The 15,541-nt window shown below is 43.5% G+C and overlaps 2 long non-coding RNA genes across 2 annotated transcripts; both read left to right on the plus strand.

Moving 5' to 3' along the window:
- The first annotated feature begins 4,252 nt into the window (after window positions 1–4,252).
- Window positions 4,253–5,415, plus strand: LOC123135109 (uncharacterized). Its single transcript, XR_006465823.1, has 3 exons — window positions 4,253–4,711; window positions 4,821–5,003; window positions 5,271–5,415. It is a non-coding gene; the product is annotated as an uncharacterized lncRNA (long non-coding RNA).
- A 1,761-nt stretch (window positions 5,416–7,176) lies between these two features.
- LOC123135110 (uncharacterized) lies at window positions 7,177–10,277 on the plus strand. The gene is made up of 4 exons (XR_006465824.1): window positions 7,177–7,797; window positions 8,012–8,142; window positions 8,327–9,578; window positions 9,677–10,277. It is a non-coding gene; the product is annotated as an uncharacterized lncRNA (long non-coding RNA).
- Window positions 10,278–15,541: the final 5,264 nt, after the last annotated feature.

The raw sequence follows: 15,541 nt of genomic DNA on the forward strand, positions 1-15,541 counted from the left end.
CCTTAGGAGACCGCCGCCTCACTAGGAACGTCTCCACCGCTCCATCTCTCTCTCCCATCGTTCTGGCCCTCCCTCGCCTAACCTCTCTCTCTCCTCCGTTCTACACAGAGATGCCTCCGTCGCGCCACCGCACCTGCTCAATGCCGGTGCATCTCCGCCACTGGATCTGCCTTCCCAACCTCCGCTGCCCTGCCTCCTCACCGGATCCGGCCAAAATCTTCGCCCCCGTCACCCCGTTGCGCCGCTGCCTCTGCTCGACTGGGAGGAGACGTCGAGCATCACCGCCCCATGGGCCGGCAGCGACCACCAACTGCCTGCCCCGTGAGAGATGCGCCATGGGAGGCCGCACATGAGCTCAGGCGGCTCTAACCAGATCTTGATTCAGAATCTTCTTTTGGGGAAAAAATACACTTGTTTCTTTATGGAGACTGGCATGCATGTGGGCCCCACATGTCATAACGGCCAATCTAACGGATTTGGCTAATGTGCCACGTCAACGCTTATGTGTGGGCCCAACCAGTCAGAAACACGTTTAAAGGAGGCAAATCAGGCTTTTTTCAGACATGGTAGTTTTTAGTCAAGGATTAGTGAGAAAATGGTAGTTTTCGGCACAAATTTATAAAGTAGTAGTTTGTAGGAACATTTCCATGAAATGTGGTAGTTTTTTTGTTAAATACTCATATTTATCAGGAGTGTTGCAAAAACAAAATACATGGATGAGACATAGATGCACCGGCGGAGCTTCAGCAAGGCCGAATGGGCCGCGGCCCGCCCAGCCCATGAAGTTTTCTACAATATACATCTACTCTTGGGCCTTAAAACAGCAACCCATAAGCTATGTTCTTCTTGTCGGCCCGCCCATGTATGGGCTGCAAGCTCCGCCACTGCATAGATGGACGGCAAACGTGGTCCAGACGCTTCAGGATCAACCGGTAGTACTACAAAAGTCAAAATGGATAGCACGGAGTAACATGATAATAACACATTAATATGTATTTGATCCAACGCAATTTTTTTAAATTAATCAATACCTACTTGGACTGTGCTTGTGATCCACCGAAAGTACAACCAAAAGATTTTCTAGACTCATCAATGCTTACTAGATTTCTCAAACATACAACGCTATGGATGGTACATGTCGTTTGCTTAATAAGTTGATCAATGAGGCTACACATTGTGGTACATGGCACCTTGTGAATGCAGAATTTGTCATGTAATTTCTATACAAGTATATGGGTGTAATTAGGGGGCACACGATCTGTCTATTGCTTTTTTACGTCAATTACATTCACAGGAGCTAGTCACTGTTTGTTCTCACGTAACTGCCGTTATTTTCTTAGCTGCTCCTGGAAGTAGTTGGTCACTGGGAGTGAAGACTTCAGAGAATGAGAGTGAGGGGTGGCGTCCTTCACCGTCTTTTCATGGTCGAGAAAGTCATTGCATGAACATAGCAAAAAAGGTTCGGCCCTGAGTTTTAAATGTTTATTCAACGGGTTTTATTGTTTTTTTCTTTTTCATTTTCCTTTTTTGCCTTTTCTCACACATGCCTATTTTTTCAATACAAATTGTACTTTTTAGTGTACAAGTGAAACATATTTTTGATACATGTTGAACGTTTCTTTAAATACATGATGTACAGTTTTTTCAAATACATGTTTTGAACATTTTTCAGCATACATGTTAGGTATTTCTTAAGTACACACTGAACATTGTTTAAATCTGCAAAATATTTTTTATACTCCACGGACAGTTTTTTCATTGTATAAACATTTTAAAAAATGTTATGAATGTTTTTTCGGACGCTCATTTTTTTATAAAGTACCATGAAAATATTTTGAATGACATGATACTGGTTTTTGTATTATGGAAGTATTTTGTTACATTTATAAACATTATTTAAAATGACATGAAACTTGTTTAAAAAATATGTGACCAATTGTTAAATGTCACAAACAATGTTTTGTTAATTGTACTAACATTTTTCGAAAGTTGTGTGAACAATTTGTTTATACTAGCATTTTTTAAAACATGCAATGAACACTAGTTAAAAGTTAAATCTCTCCCTAATAATAAAGCACGGATTGGGTTTCTGGGTTCACCGTTGCGGTGTTTTTACACAAAGGTCCCTGTGGTTTTTAGAAATCAACCCGCAATCCCCAATGGCCCGAGCGTTAGTGAATTTTTATTATTTCGGACGCACCCGACCGCCGCGCCTTTGTCTCGAGCGAAGCGGCGCAGTCTCCTCTATCCTCTCCTCACAAGCGGATCCGGCGCTGCTGCTACAGCCCGCGCCGCCGCCGCCCCCGCTCGCCGCTGCGGATCCACCGCCGCCCCCGCTACAGCCTGCCGTCACCCCTCCACCCTTCCGCTCACCGCTGCCTCCGTCTTTGCGACGGTCCTCCCAAGCTAACGAGGCTGACAACCCGAGCGGCGGCTGCGATGGCTTGAGCGTTTGCGAGACCGGATGGTAGCCGCGGCTGTGCGTGGCCGCATCAGTAGTTGCGTTAGAGGATGGAGCGGCAGTTGCATGGGCGTCCTTCATTGATCCCCTCCGCGGAACTTTCTTGTCACTTCTCGCTCAGCCCCCACGGTGCCGCTCGCCGTGCCCGACTAGACCGCCCCGTGCTCCACCAAGCCCACCACGACGCTGGCTACCATGGCACCTAGGACGGCAGTCCCTCCTGCCGACGGCTGCGCGGCGGCCGTGTGGAGCAAAGCTAGACAGCGCTGGCCAGGGGCGACGGTGGCGGGGTTGTGTGTACAGAGGCGTTGGAACGGGGTGGCGAGGTGAAGAGGATAAGTTCGAGCAGCCTCAGCGCATGCGTGTGTGGTACTGCTGCTTCGCCACAGTCCAGGCTATGAGATTTGGGCAGAGAGCCAGAGAGATAAGAACACAGAGTTGCTTGGCTTGAAGATACAGAACCAAATTGTCTTCGCCCACGTCCAGCCGCATTCGTCGGATCTGGGTTTTCTATGTACCTGTGTGGCTGTGTTCGGTGCAAGGTCGTGTTTGATTCCTTCAGCCTCATGCTATCTTATACTTCTTAATCTTTGAGTCAGAAGGATAAAAATGGATTTAGTATTATGAGTATATTGGACATGCTTGAAGTTGCATTAGATTCTTGCAAATAAGGAGATATTCTAGATTTTATTGTCAGCGCTTTAATAGGAGAGATAAAATCTTACATGTTATATGTATAATTCAGCAGTTAATGAGATTGAACACTGAAATAAGGGGTCCTTTCAACTGTAGAAAAAGATTTTTACGAGGACATTGGAGATATGATGAACTACTTGGAAGAGTGAAGGTATTTATCTATGCTGCGTCTTTTTGCAATTGATTGCTTGCGTCTTTGAGCATAAATCTTGGTACTGAAGTGGCGTGGTTTGACTTTGAAAGAGTTTTTTATTGAGCAGTACAAGTACTAAGGAGAAATAAGTATGTTAAATGTTGTTACTTGCCTTGGAGTGTGTTATTGCAGTGCTACATTCTTTTTTCTACTAATTCCAATAGAGGCAGAGATAATTATTTTTCTTTGATTTCATGTATGATGTTTTTCCATATCTCTCCCTAATAATAAAGCACGGATTGGGTCTTCGGGTTCACCGTCGCGGTGTTTTTACACAAAGGTCCCTGTTGTTTCGGGTATTCAACCCGCAGTCCTCGTGATAAGTCAATCGAACCGGTACACACGAGAGAAAAGAAAAAAAAGACACCCTCACGAGTCACGAACCTGCCTCCCGATCCCATCTGCACCTCCATCTCGCCGCCGCCTCCTGCCACGCCTCGCCCCTCCCCGCGCCGTCGCCTCCTGCCACGCCTTGCCCCTCCCCGCGCCGTGGCGTCCTGCCACGCCCAGCCCGGCGCCGCCGCGCGCCGCCGCCTCCTACCCCGTCGGCGCGCCTACTCTTACCCCAAGTGTCCCACACCCGCGGCCTCCCACCGCCGGCAACAATCAACGATGCGGCCGTTGATGGCTCCCCCTGCCTGCCACCGCCGGGATTCCTCCCCGTTGCTTCCACCTCAACAATGGTTCCCCCAACCCCGCCGGCTTCGCCAGCAGCCACTCCTTCATCCACACAAATCATAGGAGACAACTGCAGGGGCGATCCTACGAGCAAGGCCTCGACGGCGCTGGCGGTGGAAGTACGCGGGTGTGGGGGCGCTTGGAAGGTCGCGGTTGAGGCATGAGGACGGCAGCAGCGGCAGTCAAAATCTTCATGAAGTTTTTCCGCTTACCCTTCCCCGGTCTGATTTCTCTCCAATCTTTGAATCCCCTCAGTTTGAACTAATGCCATGTATTTTCAGAACAATTAGTGAAACAATTGTCAATTGAAAGATGGTTGATGCACCGAAAAAGATTGTATTGATTCAATCTGGAAAAGTCAAGATCACAGTAGCAATTAAATATACATTTGTTGGGCCAAAAGTAGCAGTTACATATGCATTTGGTCAATCTTTTGGCCTCTCTCTTTATGCATTATGATTGCCATCTTGAGAAAAAAATGGAAAAACATGTAAAGCTGTATGAGTTTTTTATGTTTGCAATTTTTAGTTTTGCGGGGACTTAATGGATCCACTCGGCTTGCCCTTGAATCCAACTGTTTTTAGTTTTCAGTGTCCAGGAAAAATTCTTGAGATGACGGAAACGAATTTCCCTCTCAAGAAAAGGTGGAATACGAATTGGATGGAAAGCTAGAGCTGGAGCAGGTTGGCCCTAGACACTCGCAAAATCCTTTTCAACTTTACATGTCTTATTATCATTGTTATCAATTTTTGTTTTGGACCGTGGGTTTCTGAACATCCTTTGGTTAATCAGGTAGAGCATGGTGGAGGGTCTGCTTCTACCTCTCTGGCCTCTCGACCGGATCATATATGTTTTGCGGCTCCGCGGCTCCATTAATGGCAGTAGTGCGCTTGTGCCATCCATGTCTGATTCGTGCAGCCATCATCTGTAGCATTTGTTGGAGCCATCATCCAAAACAGTTTCACTAATTCTCAGGTAAGCAACGTGATTTTTCCATGTGTTGACTCAATCTGGAAAAGTCAAGCTTACAAATGCTTTAAGGGATGGTTGATGGAATTGAATCACAGGAGTATTGGTTGTCCAGACCTTTTTAGGGACCTTCTAAGAGTTAGATTTGACATGAAATCAATTGTTTTGTACATTGTACTGTCATTGCTAGAATTGTTGATCTCGAGCTGCATCCTCCACAATAGTGGCTTCAAATATTGGTCATAACTATTGGCAATTAATGGTGAATCCCAGTCCATCAGGGCTCACATCGTCGCCAACCCCAATTGCGCGTGTGGGGCGAAGGCAAGCGCGGACGGACTGATCGCAACCCGACGCTGCGCACCACCATCTCCAACATCCTCGCCGTCAGGGCCAGCGGCGCTCCGAGCAGAACAGAAAACCACAGGAGCTTCGTCTCAAGCAATGTGGGCACGCCTCAAACTCAAAGTCTGGCCGCGTGGGAGAGCGGCATCATCCATGTACGTCTCTTCCAAGAAGGGCACGGCCTTGGAGGAGCACAATGATGGAATAGTCGACGCCGGCTCCTGCGGCATGAACCAGGAAAGGGGCAGGAGACGGGCATGGCAGAGGCGTGCACTAGACATGCAGATCATGGATACGGGTACAACGCTGTATTTCCCTCGGGATGCTATGATCCTTTTCTTGGTGGGATGCAGTGGTCGCACGACCCTTTCATGTACTGCGGCTGCGGTGGGCGGTGGCATGACTTACGCTTATGTTACCTGATGGATCATGCACACCATCGACGCCATCGGCAGCATGACAGTACCACCACCATGGCACAACGGCAAATTGTATGGCTGCGACGACAGCAACTGGAGGCGCACAAATAGTAAGGTTCAGAGCTTCAGGATGAGGTGTGGCGAAGGCAGATTACAGGTGGCGTTAGTTTTGACACGGGGTACAAACTAGCTGGTGCTCAAACACCCAATGCAGAGTTTTGCATGCGTATGAGAGTATGAGGAAATCTGCAGCACCATGATAAGCATGTACATAGATCTGCCTCTTTTTTTTACAATAAGAATAATGTGGAAACTTCTAGCCTTCTAGAACAAGCATGGTAGCTTATTTAACTTTGTTATAACAAATATTGTATATGGTCAGTCGAGGATAAAAGTCTATTTATCAACTTGGTTAATCTGGTTGTAGTCAAGAGGAAATCTAGGGGGTGCTTCTTTCACTTCAGTATTTGCCATTGATATTGGCAGTTCTCTATAGTACTCTGTTTGTATTACTTTTACCTTTTTTCCTCCATGTTTGAGTACTTGCATTGCTATTGCTTCTGACTTTATTCTATGATGCATGCTATTGACGACAGCGCCTCAATGTGAACGTTTCAATCATTTGATAAACGTTCTGGAACCTGCGGCCAATACTTCTTATTGGATTTTAAGTTTCGTCACCCATATACCGTCAGGTACTATAACAAGGCTATTGTTAATATCATCATTAATTCTGGCTGCCCATCTAAAAGTTAACCTTTCCTGACCTTACACTTGCACGCAACTCTATCATTATTGCTTACAAGGGGCGGCTTAGTGATTCAATCTCTGACTATAAGGCAGCTTAGTGATTGTCATGTTTGTTTTGCACAAATCAAAAGAAAATTGTTTTGGTACTTGAAACTGTTTGAGTGGTAAAATATTTTTTAGCCTTTTAAGCATAAATTTATTTATTTGTACCCGTTGCAACGCACGGGCCTTTTTTCTAGTAATTAATCTAAATCATGAAAGTACTGTTAGTTGCTTGCCATTGGTTTCATGTGTTTTTCCTTTTGCTTTTACTTTCACAAGTGCACAACATATTGGATCCCCTGTTTGTTGTGTTGCGTGGTCTGTTCGGTTTGCTTTGCCATGATTTGTCGAGATGCCAATTGATGTTGTATGTTGGCGTGTGCTAGCGGAACATGTTGTGACCCGGTGGACACATTGTGCTATTTTTTTATCTCCCGTTGCAACGCACGGGCATGTTTGCTAGTAATAATAAAGCACGGATTGGGTCTCCGGGTTCACCGTCACGGTGTTTTTACAAAAAAGACCTTACTGTTTTTGTGCAATTAACCCGCACTCCAGAGGTAAGTCTTTCCTACAGTAATAAAAAAGGAATCGTAATCGCTGTTTCACAGGACCCGGACGGACGCAACGCCCCCGTCGTCCCCAACCCACCGGGAGGACGAGGATGTCGAACCCAGGCTGCGGCGCTGGTCCGGGCCTCCGGGTCTCCATGGGGATCGGACCGTCCTCGGGCGATCTCAGATTCCTCTTCCCCAACACCTCCGCCGCCTTATAGAAAACAGAGGTGATGATCTCCGCCGGCCGGCCTCCAGATCCCCAGCGACTGCGAGGTGGTCGACGCGCGCCCACTCCCGGCGGCCCTCCTTTTCGCCGCCGTCCACGCCTCCCCCACCCAGGAACTCCTCCGCCTCTTTGCCGCCGCGCCCGTGAAGCTGATCCAGGCCAAGTCCTGGACGCTGGATGAAGAGGCTCCTGTTCGAGGAGAAGAGGCAGGAGCTGCTCCCTGTCCCTGGTGCCGATGGAGGGGGGAAGGAGGAGCCACCATCAGGTGCTGATGCTCTCCGGTGCCGATGGAGGGGCGCATCAACAACATGAGGTGGTGGTATTCAAGAGGTAGATGGAGGACATGGTTGTACTGGGTGAGGGCGCTTCTCCGAGGATTGGTGGATGGATACTTCTCTGTGCCGTTGGCAGTGCGGGAGGGGATGGCCAGGAAGCAGGTTACCAATGGCGTGCTCTTTCAGGTGATTCTGAATTTCAGATACTTTTTGTCGAAGATGTCTGGCATCTTCATATTGAATCATTGCATATGTAGACATAACAACTGAATTGGGCATTAATATTGTATCACTTCCGCTGAAAATATTTCCAAGTTTACTCATATGTAATTGGTAAATGATAGTGTTGCTGCACTCTGTGGTATTGTTTTTATGTAACAATGGAACATTTTATTTTTAGTCAGAACAGTATGATGGGGCCCTCTAGGCGGGATGGCATGGACCCAACATCAAGGATATCGATCATGATGGATTCAACCAGTCTGCTCGACATTGGATGCCATAATATGCTTATGATGTTGGTTAACGGAGGTACTCTAGCACCAACCAAACTATATGGCTCATCCAACCTCTGGTCTGGTTCACTATTATTCAATCTTAGTGCTGCATATTCCTATTTGGATGATACTATATCTTATTCCTGAGTTGTTATTTGAAAGGTGATGATGATTGATAAGAATTGATGCCATTCTTTCTCCTTCCCTTCTCTTTGTAGATTTAACTACTCGAGGGGGTTTGATGAAGAGCTCGCTGGGCGAATTCTTCGGTGGGTTCAGCCGGCGCATGACACGGACACTCGGACAAGGTCGAGCCGGCGGCTAGGCTTAGCCATAAGGAGCGCTGTGGAGGTCATGGGCGGCAAGGGAAGTAAGTGGCAACACGAATGGGGCACCATGTTGCAATGAAGGGCGTGGGCTTATGGGGTTTTGACTCTTTGAGTCAAGCTTACTGGGCTAAGGGCACCCGATATTTTCTTGATTCTGTTCCAGCACCAGTTTACCACGGTAAAGACAATCCACAACCTTATGATTAGAAGACTGGATGGTTGTTGTAAATTATCATCCTCTTTTTGAAGTGGGTGAGAGGCATGGTAGTTATTTTGAATTGTGCCTCAAAATAGGTAAACATCACTTCTCCTTTGTGGACGTGCATTGTGCTCATCGATAAGTTTTGTCCCGAAATTTTTCTCATTTGAGTCTTGCCACATTTGGTATTGTTCGATATGCTATTTAATATATAGTGTGTGCTCCCACCTCAGTTGATCAATTGTTTTTCACTTAGAAGCGGGTGATTGATGAATCAACTATGCCAGTAATGTCCTTAATTCTAGAGAAGATGCAAAACCAAGAACATGCATGAGCTTGCGTACTTGCCGGTAGCCGGGAGAATTTTCAGTGACCAATGGAAGCTTTGATGTATTCTTTTCAAGCAAAAGAAATCGGCTATTACCCATATCAGGTTTCGGCTCAAATTGTGGTGCTTCTATTCTATGCAATTTTATTTTCTTGCTAATGCTACGTTTTAGCATTCCTTATCTTTTGTACCCGGTGCGTGCGTGTGAACTATATTTTCCTAATGGTAAATCTACTTCTCCCCATCGTGTGACTTAAGGCTAATCTATTCATGGTTAATTTCCTTCATGTACAAAGGTTTCTTCTTCTCTTTCTTTTACAGTAACATAGACCATGCTCACATGGTCGCAACTTGCAAAAGAGATGGAAACGTGCATATAGATCTCTCAAGCGTGCACATATTCTTCTGTGTCATAAAAAGGAAGTCTTGATCGGATCACATCACAAGTTCTGAAGAGAAACAGTCCAATGTCGACTTCGCCGTCGCCTCCGCCAACTTCGCGGGAAGACCATCCACCGTTGTCTCTGTGGACTTCGCTGCAAGACCATCCGTCGTTGCCTCCGCCGACTTTGCCGGAAGACCATCAACTGTCGTCTCCACATACTTCACCGCAGGTATATTTTTTCGTTTGCAAATGATGCAACTATTTTTTATTTACAACCAGAGCTTACTGATGGTTATAGGATGAAAATCACGTGCATATAAGTTGCAGGATTTGAATAACAATTTGATTGCCCCTGGTACTAATCAGCAGTCCTATGGGATACGGGCCTCTGTTTGCCTCTGGTACTCCTGATGCAGCAGTAACACTTCCAGTTTGATTGCCTGAGGGAATGGTCTCGCTTCAGGTTATTACATGTTTTTTCGCATTGAAGTGTAGTACATGGGATTAAGATTAGATTAACCGTGTCCATAACTGAACTTTAGCAGTAGGGACCGCAGAATTATCTGAAAAATACTGTATAAATGGTCATAGAATGCCAAACTGTAAAGAAATGCGAACCGAAAGGAAGGGGCAAATTGTTTTCTAATGTGAGAAGTCCGATTAAACTCTGTAGTGGTTATCTTATTTGTGTTGGCTCTATGCTAACTTGCTTATATGTGCAAGTTACTCTGAAGCAGCAATATAAGCAGGGTGATGTATCATGAAAATAGGGTCTACGTAGCATAATCTAATTTGTGTATCTTCTCTCCTACATTCATTTCTTTACTTTGGTCCATAAGTTTCAGAGATCTTCTATTTGAAACAACCAACCTGTACTTCTTTCTAGAATGTATAAGCTGTATAACTGTACTTAATTTTTAATATGTTGAAGCATTCTGTACCAACAGATTTTTCCGAAACTAGCACTGTGCACATTTGTCATGGTTGAATTTTTTTTAATATTGAAAACCTAAGATTAGAGCTGTATACCGGGAGTCATGGTTAGAATTTGAATGATAAGGGATGAAATAATTGATTTTGGGTCATAAATCAGATCAAATGTGATGATTTTTTCTTCCGTTGCAACGCACGGGCCCTTTTGCTAGTAAATAAAATGCACAAAAAAGCGAAAGTAACAATAGAAGCAAAGCAAACTTGGCGGCCCAATAGAGTGGTTCCTTGAGGCAAGTGGCTGTTTGGTCTCGCACGAGGCGAGACATGATCCCCGTGAGAAGGCATATTACACTTATAGCGACATGGAAGGAGTTCTCAGCTGAAGCGTAATCTATCTCAGGTCTCCAGGATGCTGCGCAGCACTACAAGCCATTGAGTCACAGTCGGATCTGTGGTCAAATAGTAGGGTGCGACCAACTTGAGGGAAAAGAGCCGGGTTTCCAATGGTATTTTGGAAAAAATGTTTTTGTTTTTTCTTTGTTTTTTCACCGGTTTTATCCGTTTCTTTCTCTGGTGTCACTGTTTTTTTTTTGTATTTCTTTAGTTTTATTTCTTTCTTTCTTGGTTTCACTGGATTTTTTTCTTTTCTTATTTTCTGTGTTTCCTTCGGTTTTTGTTTCTTTCTTGTTTTTCGTTGGCTTTTATACACATCTTTGGTATATTTCCAATACATTATTGTAATACACATTTAACATTTTTATATATAATATTAACATTTTTTAATACATGGTCAACATTTTCATATACACATTTAACATTTTTAAATGCTTCATTAACATTTTCCCAATACAAGTTCAACATTTCTTTAATACATGGTCAACATTTTTTATACATATTTAATATTTTTTAAATGCTTGATTAACATTTTTAAACACTTTTTAACATTTTTTAAATGCTTGGATTAAAAACGAGGTGGTGGCTTCCCCATGCGCCTGGGCGGGCCCATCTAGCAACCGGCTTGCCGCGAGGCTTTCGTACATCTAGCTATAAGCGAGACATAGAGGCGCCCCATGTTCCGGCCCTTTTAAATTACTAGACTAGTGAACTTGCCCTCCTGTATTTTTCTCACCGGGAACGTATCTGGTATGCCGGTGCACTGCACCTCCTAGCACATTTTGAAATGTGAAAAAAAAAGTGAACATTCGCACAACATCAATGTTTGTTATCGCAAAATTTCAAATCAAAATTTGAAACATTACTCGAGATACAAGAATGGCAAATTTGACATCAATGTGACAATGGGCCAAATCTAAAGCCCAACTTATATGACATACTATTCAATGTTAAATTTGTCAAATTTGTATCTCGAGCACGGTTCAAAGAATCTTCCGATTCAGCGATTTATCGCTATCATGGGGTGACCGATAAGATTATGCCATATCTTCACCATTTATCGTTTGGGCCGATTTATCATTTTGACAAGTGATTTATCAAGAATCTACCGATAAATTGAGCCTATTCCTAACATTATGTTTGCAAAAACTATGTTTATTTGTGTTTTGTGAACCTTGTTATGCAATAGTATGTACTATTGTCCTATTTTGTTTATCATTATACAAGGATTTAGAGGCTAAGAATCGAGGTAACACTTCTATCCAATATTGTTTTGGTTTTCATGTCAAAAAATTTTGTTTTGGTATTGAATATAGCATACTTTAGTGTTGGGAACCTGAGATTTGAAAAAAAAGCCGATTAATAGTCGACCAATAAAATCGATTAATCGGCCGATTTCCGATTAATCTCTAACCCCCAGCTGTCTGAGATGCTAACGATAAGCGATATCCTCAACATTGATCTCGAGTAATGTTTTGAAATTTGCGACAGCAAACATGGATGCTGTGTGAATGTGCTCAATTTTTCATATTTTTGGAACAACTTAAAACATGCTACGTAGGTCCAGTGCACCGGTAGCACTACAAGCATCGGTGCATCAGATATTTGCCCTTTCCTCATCACGCTCGGTGATTCTTATTTGCCGCTCAGTGCGGTAGATTGTCGAGGTGTCGCACAAGCAAACGACCTAAGCGAAGAGAGATGGGCACGCAGTGTGACCCAACTGATTTTGGGAACTTCCCAGAAGTTTCGTGAGCTGTTATTGTTCCTTTATTGGTTTTTTTATTTCCTCTTTCGTTTTTTGGTTTTTCCTAAATTTACAAACAAAATTATGTTTTTAAAATTATTCATAAATTTGAAAAATATTTGCATTTTCAGAAAAGTCCACTATCTTTATATTAGTATGTATGCACGTGCAATGCACGTCAACATAAATGTTGTTAAAAGGGGAAAAGCATTAGGCTACGCCGCGGAAAGAAATGCAAAATAATATGGTCTGTGTTAATGCAAAAGGAAATATTACTGTTGTAAAAAATAAAAAAGGTGTAATCCCTATAGATTGGTGGTAAAAGTTGTAGAAAACAAAAGAGACAACCAATGGGATCCACATTCATTAAATGTTAATTTTAGTTTTCTTATCTCTTGTTCTCTTTCTAGACCCATCTGCAAACCAGTCAGCATGTCTTCTACCGGCCGCAGCATGGCCCAAGAAGCGTGCACCTTTCTCGAATAAGAATGACGTGATGGTTCTAGAACACATTCAAGGTAGTTCTTTTTTTATTTTGAGTACACATTCAAGGTAGTTGACGGTAGCAGTTCATGCTAATCCCGCTACTCTCAATCGTTGGATTGAGGATACCAATTATCAGGATTAATTAATGCTCTAGATCCACTCAAAATTCGTACACTATATAATAATATAGTGGTATAGAAATGTTTGTGGTTTAAAAAAATGTTTTAAAAGGGCAGCCCGGTGCATGTAGCTCCCGCTTGCGCAGGGTCGCGGAAGGGTCCGACCACTTTGGGTCTATAGTACGCAGCCTGTCCCTACATTTCTGTAAGAGGCTGTTTCCAGGACTTGAACCCATGACCTCATGATCACAAGGCAGCAGCTTTACCCCTGCGCCAAGGCTCCCCTTCGGTTTAAAAAAATGTTTTGAAATTTTAAAATATGTTCATATTTCAAAAGATATTTATGACTTGAAAAATTAATCGTAATTTAAGAAAATCTTCTGGAACTTTAAAAAAGTGCATTTAAATTTTGGAATTTAAGAAAAAGTGTTTTTCAAAAATGGTTTCATTTAAAAAAATAAAAAATTATTCAAGTTCTCAAAAATTGTGCAATCGTTGTCCAGTCGGACTCCGTGGAGGCTCCGTCCATCCTCTCTGGAGACGGACTTGCTCATTCGGTGTATGGGAGTCCTGAGGCCGAGATTAAAGAATTGATACTAGATAGAGAGTTTATTGGGATCAAAATAAGTGTTTTGTTAAAAGGGGAAAAGCATTAGGCTATGCCGCGGAAAGAAATGCAAAATAATATGGTCTGCATATGAATACAGAGGGAAATTTTACTGTTGCAAAAAAGGAAAAAGTATAATCCTTATAGATTGTTGATAAAAGTTGTAAAAAACAAAGAGAAATAAACAATGGGATCCACATTCATTAAATGTTAATTTTAGTTTTCTTATCTCTCGTTCTCTTTCTAGACCCATCTCCAAACCACTCAGCATGTCTTCTACCGGCCGCAGCATGGCCCAAGAGGCGTGCACCTTTCTCTGATAAGAATGACGTAATGGTACTAGAACACATTCAAGGTAGCTGATGGTAGCTGTTCATGCGAATCCCGCTACTCTCAACCGTTGGACTGAGGATACCAATGATCGGGATTAATGCTCTGGATCCATTCAAATTGGTCACTATATAATAATATAGTGGTATAGAAAATTTTGTGGTTTAAAGAATGTTCTGAAATTTTAAAATATGTTCATGTTTTCAAAAGATATTTATGTTTTTGAAAAATTATTCATAATTTCAAAAATGTTATGGAATTTCAGAAAGTGCATTTTAAATTTTGGAATTAAAAAAATTCAAAAAATGTTTCATTTTCAAAAAAAAGTATTCAAGTTTTCAAAAATTGTGCAATCGTTGTCCAATCGGACTCCGTGGAGTCTCTGTCGATCCTTTCCGGCAATGGACTTGCTCATTCGGCGTATGAGTGTCTTTGTGGCTGAGATTAAAGCATTGACGATAGACCGAAAGTTTATTAGGATCGGCAAACTATAACCGTATACAGGGTGTACCACGGTTGTGTGGTTGCATCAAGGACAACGTACCGAGGAGCTTTGGCCTCTCGACTGTAACTCTATAATAACCACGGAATAAAACTCCTTTTACCACCAGAAAAAACAATCGCACGGAAATGGCGAGACGAGAGCCAATAACAACCAGCCGCTTGCGCCGTTGCGGTCGCGTCCAGATCACACGCCTGCCCAACCCAACCCAACCCAACTTGCACGTCTGGATCACCTGCCACTGGAAGAACGCGACGTAGCTTTCCGTTTCCTGCTTCTCCTCCGGCCGGATGAGACCAGCAGCAGCGGCTTGCCACGTACGCACCAACGTTGCTGCTACTGCTTATCTTGTCTCGACGAAACGTGTATGCTCGCCGTCGGGAAGCTTCCCCCGTTTTCCTTCTCGCACTCGACGGCACCCGCTTGGTTAGAGCATCTCCAGCAGACGCCGCAACCGCGCGCTCGCCCGCCCGCAAAACTCTTTTACGGGACATGTTTCGGGATCTGTTCCGCCGGAGCACTCGCCGTACGTAAAAAAGTTTGTAGCATCAAACAAATTTACACATTTCGATGATATCAACTGAATGAAATCTCGGTGTAAAATTCAACATAGGAATATATAAATGGTCCGAAAAGCAATTCACGATACAACAATAGTTTTCATTGCAACAAATGTTCAAATTCAAATAATTATTACACACACCAAATTGTTCAAATCTCACATGAATAGAAATGCACACAAATGGGAATCTATCTCCCCGCATGGAGTTGTCACCGATACTCAATAAGATCATGCTGGAGTTGACTGTGCGGATCACGGTGATCGATCTTTCGTAGGTCTCAAGAAATGCAGTGATTTGATCTGCGTCCCTGGCAGCCTTCACACGGCTACCAACATTGTCATATATAGTTGTACTCCAAAGCCAAATCCCTCTCATCCTTGACGATTATGTTGTCTAAAATTACACAAGCAGTCATGATGTTTCCGAGGGATTTTTCTATCTCGGAAGCGAGTGGGACCTCAAACAATGGCAAACCGAGCTTGCAACACACCAAACGTACTCTCAATATCCTT

Source organism: Triticum aestivum, chromosome 6B (genome assembly GCF_018294505.1).
Source record: "Triticum aestivum cultivar Chinese Spring chromosome 6B, IWGSC CS RefSeq v2.1, whole genome shotgun sequence".
In the NCBI taxonomy this organism is placed as follows: Eukaryota; Viridiplantae; Streptophyta; class Magnoliopsida; order Poales; family Poaceae; genus Triticum; species Triticum aestivum.